The 6,000-nt window shown below is 37.7% G+C and overlaps 1 protein-coding gene across 1 annotated transcript in view; it reads left to right on the top strand.

Annotated features, from left to right (window-relative positions):
- The first annotated feature begins 2,143 nt into the window (after positions 1-2,143).
- pnoca (prepronociceptin a) overlaps positions 2,144-6,000 on the top strand; it is a 54,656-nt gene continuing 50,799 nt past the window's right edge. Inside the window, exons 1-3 of the mRNA XM_048190746.1 lie at positions 2,144-2,438; positions 2,523-2,619; positions 2,738-2,835. The gene's annotated coding sequence lies outside the window, so the exon portion shown is untranslated. The remainder of the gene's footprint in view (positions 2,439-2,522; positions 2,620-2,737; positions 2,836-6,000) is intronic.

Here is a 6,000-nt window from a genome sequence, read left to right as displayed (position 1 = left end):
TTATTAGATAAATAGAGGTTATGTAATACTGTTATAATCCCACTAGAGGATGCTGAATTCTCATATAAAACCACCCAAATTCAATTTCGTGAGACCAAACGATATTAATGTAGTAATTAATGAGTCACAAAATTATTATTATTATTATTATTATTACATTAGGCTACTATTTATCTATATTAATAACATTGAATACGTTTTTTGAATAAGTTTTGAAAAGTGAGTAGAATTATTATATTGTCAAAAAGTGCCAAAAAAAAAAAAAAAAAAGTTTGGTCAAGATTTGTCACTCCAGTTTGCTTGAAGCTGAGTCACTGTTCTTGTACAATCACACCCACTGCACTTACATGAGTACGTTGTCTGTAACTGAAATGTCATGGTCCACCCTATACATAAAGGTTGAGAGAGTTTCATTTGACTGTACTTTAAGTAAAAGGAAAAAGTTGTTCGTACATGTTCATTCATCAGTGTTGCAGTGAAAACATGTCTGCTTAAGAACAAAGAGTCACAATATGGAGAAAACCCAAGACAATTAATACAGCTGAAATGCAAATACAGTTTGACATTTGCTGATTGTATCATTTATTCAGAGTTGCTGCAAAAGTGCAATTATTGGCAAAGACCCTATTAAAACCTAAATTAGATTTAGATCAGCTTACTGAATAAATCGCATACATTAATCACAATGTAAGCAAAATTCCACAGCGAAATTGAATCCTCGTGGTTTTTTTCAGGATCTATGACTAAATCATTGCAGTCTGGGTACATACAGTGCACTTTGAAGCTTGGTAATTTAGAGTAAATGTTAGAGCGTGAGGGGTCTGACGGGCCTGAGAGGGAACTCCTGTGATCTGTGTGGCTACAAGAGGAGGGGCCTTCCAGGGGAAAGGGCATCTGCTTTGAATCCCACTACACGGGCAGCCTACACCCCACTGTTATGCTTTCGCCTCCTATCAGACCTGAAGATACTATTAGATAAGATCAGCAAACCACATTCACTTCACAACAGTATTAATGACGTCCTTTCTATTGCATTATTATGGATAAATATTTGTTTATTGTACAAATGTGTGAAAAAATCTTACAGTATACACTATTTAAGGATTAGTTCACTTCAGAATTAAAATTTTTCTGATAATTTACTCACCACCATGTCATCCAAGATGTTTATGTCTTTCTTCCTTCAGTCGAAAAGATATATATAGTGGACTTCACTGGGGTACAACAGGTGGAATTTCAAAATGTCAGTTTCAGTGCAGCTTTAAATCGCTCTACACGATCCCAGCCAGGGAATAAAGGTCTTATCTAGTGAAACGATCGGTCATTTTCTAAAACAAAAAATTAATTATATACTTTCTAACCACAAATGCTCATCTTGCACTAGCTCTGCGAACACGTGACGTAGTCACCTTCCCAACCTGATTACGTAATGCGTGGCGCATCGCAGAACTAGTGCAAGACAAGCATTTGTGGTTAAAAAATTTATAAATGGGTTTTTTTTTTTTGAAAATGATCGATCGTTTCGCTAGATTAGACCCTTATTCCTCGGCTGGGATCGTGTAGAGCCCTTTGAAGCTGCACTAAAACTGACATTTGGACCTTCAACCTGTTGAACCCTATTGAATCCCATGAAGAAAAAATCCTGGAATGTTTTCCTGAAAAACATTCATTTCTTTTCAACTGAAGAAAGAAAGACATAAACATCTTGGATGACATGGGGGTGAGTAAATTATCAGGAAATTTGAATTCTGAAGTAAAAAGTGTTGTTTTTTGAAAGAAATTATTATTTTTTTATTCAGGAATGACATTAAATTGATCAAAAATTACAGCAAAGAAATGTATAATGTTAGAAAAAAATTGTATTTCAAATAAATGCTGTTCTTTTTATTCTTCAAATAATTCTAAAAAATCTTTCATGGTTTTCAACATGATAATGATAAAAAAAAAAAAATTATTCTTGAGCACCAAAATCAACATTTTTAATCTCTCTCTCTCTCTCTCTCTCTCTCTCTCTCTCTGTATATATGTGGTTTGTTTCTGCATGCAAGCTAGTTATTTACTCAACTTGTTTTTCCTAACATTGTTTTTCCACACATTAAATGTTGCTCAGTCATGATGATGATTTAACTTAATAGCTTGATTATGAATTATATAAACCATCAACTGTCAATAACAAACAAGTGTAAACACCCGCAATGGGAACTTTATGTTGTCTTTTCCTCGACTTAATTCATCTTTATTATGAAGGGCGATAAGGGACAATATTCCGTGTAGGCGAAGGTCTTCTGGATTACTGGCCCCAAGGCGGCTTATCGTGGGGTTCGTTAAGATGACACGATTAAGATAATTGTTCCGGCAGCTAATCAGACGGAAGCGTGGCAGGCAGAGGGTTCGATTTCAGGGACGACACTTATCTTTACAGAGAGGGCTCAAAGGGGGTAGGTGGCATGGGTAATCAATTAACTGTTCCCCAGGCTCAGAGAAGTGCAGTCTTATGAATGGTCCTGTCGACAACATTACAGAGAGGACAAGATCTAACGCAGAACATCTGACGATTGTTTGTGTGATTGTCGACACAGAATGTAACACAATGGCGTGCACAAAACAGACCTGAAGGAAGTAAGTATGAATCATAAAACTGAAAACCAGCGGTAAAAAAAGGTGGACATATACATCAGCAGTTTTTCAAGAAGAAACTCCAAATGAAATGCGGTCTCCTGCCCTTCTTGCCCCGTAGAGAATGCAGACAGAGCTGCGCTGCTCCGTGTGTTAGATGACTCATACTGTGCGAGAACAGGATTAGTAGATTGGAAATGTGTTTCCGGAAAATCGGAGGTGAGCAACCATCTTCTCTCACTCAGCACGACGTTAGGTTTCATTTCTCAGCTTTGTCTTCTCTAAAGTTTTTTCCTCGCTTCATTTTGCGTGGTCAAAGACTAAAAACAAAAGAGGCGATAGATAGATATAGTTCAATGTTGTTTAAATTCAGTTACATTTCAAAATCTATAAGCAGCTCTAAGGGCAATAGTGTCATTTTTCAGCTCAATTTAGTTCATATTTTGTTCTAATCCAATTTATGATATAGCCTAATGTTGAAAATAATTAAGTAAGCAATAAGGTATGAGGCTGTGCTGTATCATGAATAAGTTACGGCTGAAGGGCGTGAAGCGGTTCATGATACAGCACTAGCCTCGAGTGCCTGATTGCTTTTATAAAACTTACCACACAATACAAATACTAAAGCCAAAACATGTATGTATCAGTGCAAATTTCATGAAGTAAACTTTCACTAAAAGCCTTCCTTCCACCGGAAAAAAACTGGACCCTGACCGTGAACAGCAACAGAAGTTACATTATTACGCCATTAGATGGCAGCAAAGACTGTTTTTATGAGTGTGTCAGTTAGTAGTGAAGACTTTTATATTGAAAAGACTGAATTTATGTGAACACGGAACAAGACGCAACTAACAAATGCTTTGACTAGCGCTGTCAGTCACGGAAAAACCCATTAAATGTTAAAAGGACAAGATAATACATCGGACATTTAAACAGATTTTTTATTATCAACTTAGGACTGACCTGAAGGAAAATGCTAAATCTGAATGCAGGTAATAAACTCGTTCACGCGATATCTTTCTCACAATACTCTTCTACATAATACAGTAAGCTTCAATGAACAATATCAATATGTGAACAAACATATTTTTACATTGCTAACAGCTATTGACCAATCAGAGTCAAGGACAGGAACTAACCATTTTATAAAAATAATTAAAACATTATTGTCACTGCAAATATATATTATTATTATTATTGTTATTTTATTTTATGGTGCAATATGGCCCATACATTTCTTTGGTTGACCCATTTATCTTTTATGGATTTGAAATTTTACAATTTCACCTCTATACATTTACTTTAGTGTGATCACATCATCTTTCAGTTTTCCATTATTGAATAGTGATTAAATTCTTAAGTTTGTTTTTGGTGAATTAAAACGCCTGCTGCATTAGTGTATTTCGAAAGAGAAGCCGTACATATGGAGCTCTCAGTGGTGCAGGTGTATCGCTGTGTTTTTATGGTCCTTTCTAATGAGTCCTGTGGCAGAATATTGTTTCACATTATGCAGGAGTCAAATGAATTGAGCATGTTTATGGGGAGGAGTCATTGCCTATGACGAAGAACCTCATCTGGGCCTTTACCATACGCAAAATGACTCAAATTAGATTGTGGGTGATGTAAGCTCTACTAAAATCAGTGAGTAGCCCTCTGGGTACTTTTCTTATTGTGGCGATATTGAATGAGGTGATCGAGAGGTTATGGTGTGATTTGAATGATATTTTGCTTATAAGAGTTGGGCTACCAAATGTACAGTCAACAGCAAGTTTTGTCATTCCAATGCCAAATACACTTAATTTACCAGATTTTTTAAATATGTGTGGCATTCCCACAAATATTTAAACCCTGCCATCATGTCAAGTTTGGAATTCATACAATTTGAAAAAAAGAAAAAAAAACCAGCAACAATAATAATAAATGAGTGAATTAGTACTTGTCATTTCTTTTTCAAACAAGAAACAAGTTTTTACCAAACATTCTAAATTTTTTGAGCTTGAAGGTTAGTGCAAAATAGCCAACAACTGACTTCCGTTTCAGCCATGTGGTCAAAAAGATGATTTTAGAAAAATCAGTCTATATTAATTTTAAAGGGGAAAATGTCAGAAAATGCATAGAATGTTTAATTAACATAATATATATGACCATAACATTAGCATGACATTATGAGCACTGACAGGTGAAGTGAATAACACTGATTATCTCTTCATCACGGCACCTGTTAGTGGGTGGGATATATTAGGCAGCAAGTGAACATTTTGTCCTCAAAGTTGATGTGTTAGAAGCAGGAAAAATAGGCAAGCATAAGGATTTGAGTTTGACGGGGCCAAATTGTGATAGATGACTGGGTCAGAGCATCTCCAAAACTGCAGCTCTTGTGGGGTGTTCCTGGTCTGCAGTGGTCAGTATCTATCAAAAGTGGTCCAAGGAAGGAACAGGGGTGAACCGGCGACAGGGTCATGGGCGGCCAAGGCTCATTGATGCACGTGTGACGAGCTACTGTAGCTCAAATTGTTCAAGAAGTTAATGCTGGTTCTGATAGAAAGGTGTCAGAATACACAGTGCATCACAGTTTGTTGCGTATGGGGCTGCATAGACACAGACCAGTCAGGGTGCCCATGCTGACCCCTGTCCACCGCCGAAAATGCCAACAGTGGACACGTGAGCATCAGAACTGGACCACAGAGCAATAGAAGAAGGTGGCCTGGTCTGATGAATCACATTTTCACATGAATGTGCGTCGCTTACCTAGGGAACACGTGGCACCAGGATGCACTATGGGAAGAAGCAAAGCAAGCGGAGAAAGTGTGATGCTTTGGGCAGTGTTCTGCTGTGAACCCTTGGGTCCTGACATCACGTCCATGACACGTACCACCTACCTAAGCATTGTTGCAGACCATGTAAACTCTTTCATGGAAATGGTATTCCCTGGTGGCTGTGGCCTCTTTCAGCAGGATAATGGCCCTGCCACAAAGCAAAAATGGTTACGGAATGGTTTGAGGTGTTGACTTGGCCTCCAAATTCCCCAGATCTCAATCCAATTGAGCATCTGTGGGATGTGCTGAACAAACAAGTCCGCAACATACAGGACTTAAAGGATCTGCTGCTAACATCTTGGTGCCAGATACCACAGCACACCTTCAGGAGTCTAGTGGAGTCCATGCCTCGACTGGTCAGGGCTGGTTTGGCAGCAAAAGTGGGACCAACACAATAGAGTAATATATATAACTAAATAGAGTTCTACATTTATTGAATAACTTCACAAAGTTCAGTGTCCTCTTAATTACATCAGTATAAGTCATGGGGACCATCGAGCACAAACCATCGTTTCCTGTAAATGACCCAAAAGCAGATGCAGTATCAAACTCCACAAGAGCCTCATGT

The sequence above is a fragment of the Megalobrama amblycephala genome, linkage group LG5, assembly GCF_018812025.1.
Source record: "Megalobrama amblycephala isolate DHTTF-2021 linkage group LG5, ASM1881202v1, whole genome shotgun sequence".
Lineage (NCBI taxonomy): Eukaryota > Metazoa > Chordata > Actinopteri > Cypriniformes > Xenocyprididae > Megalobrama > Megalobrama amblycephala.
Note: the sequence above shows the minus strand (reverse complement) of the source record. Positions and strands in the feature narration are given on the sequence as shown.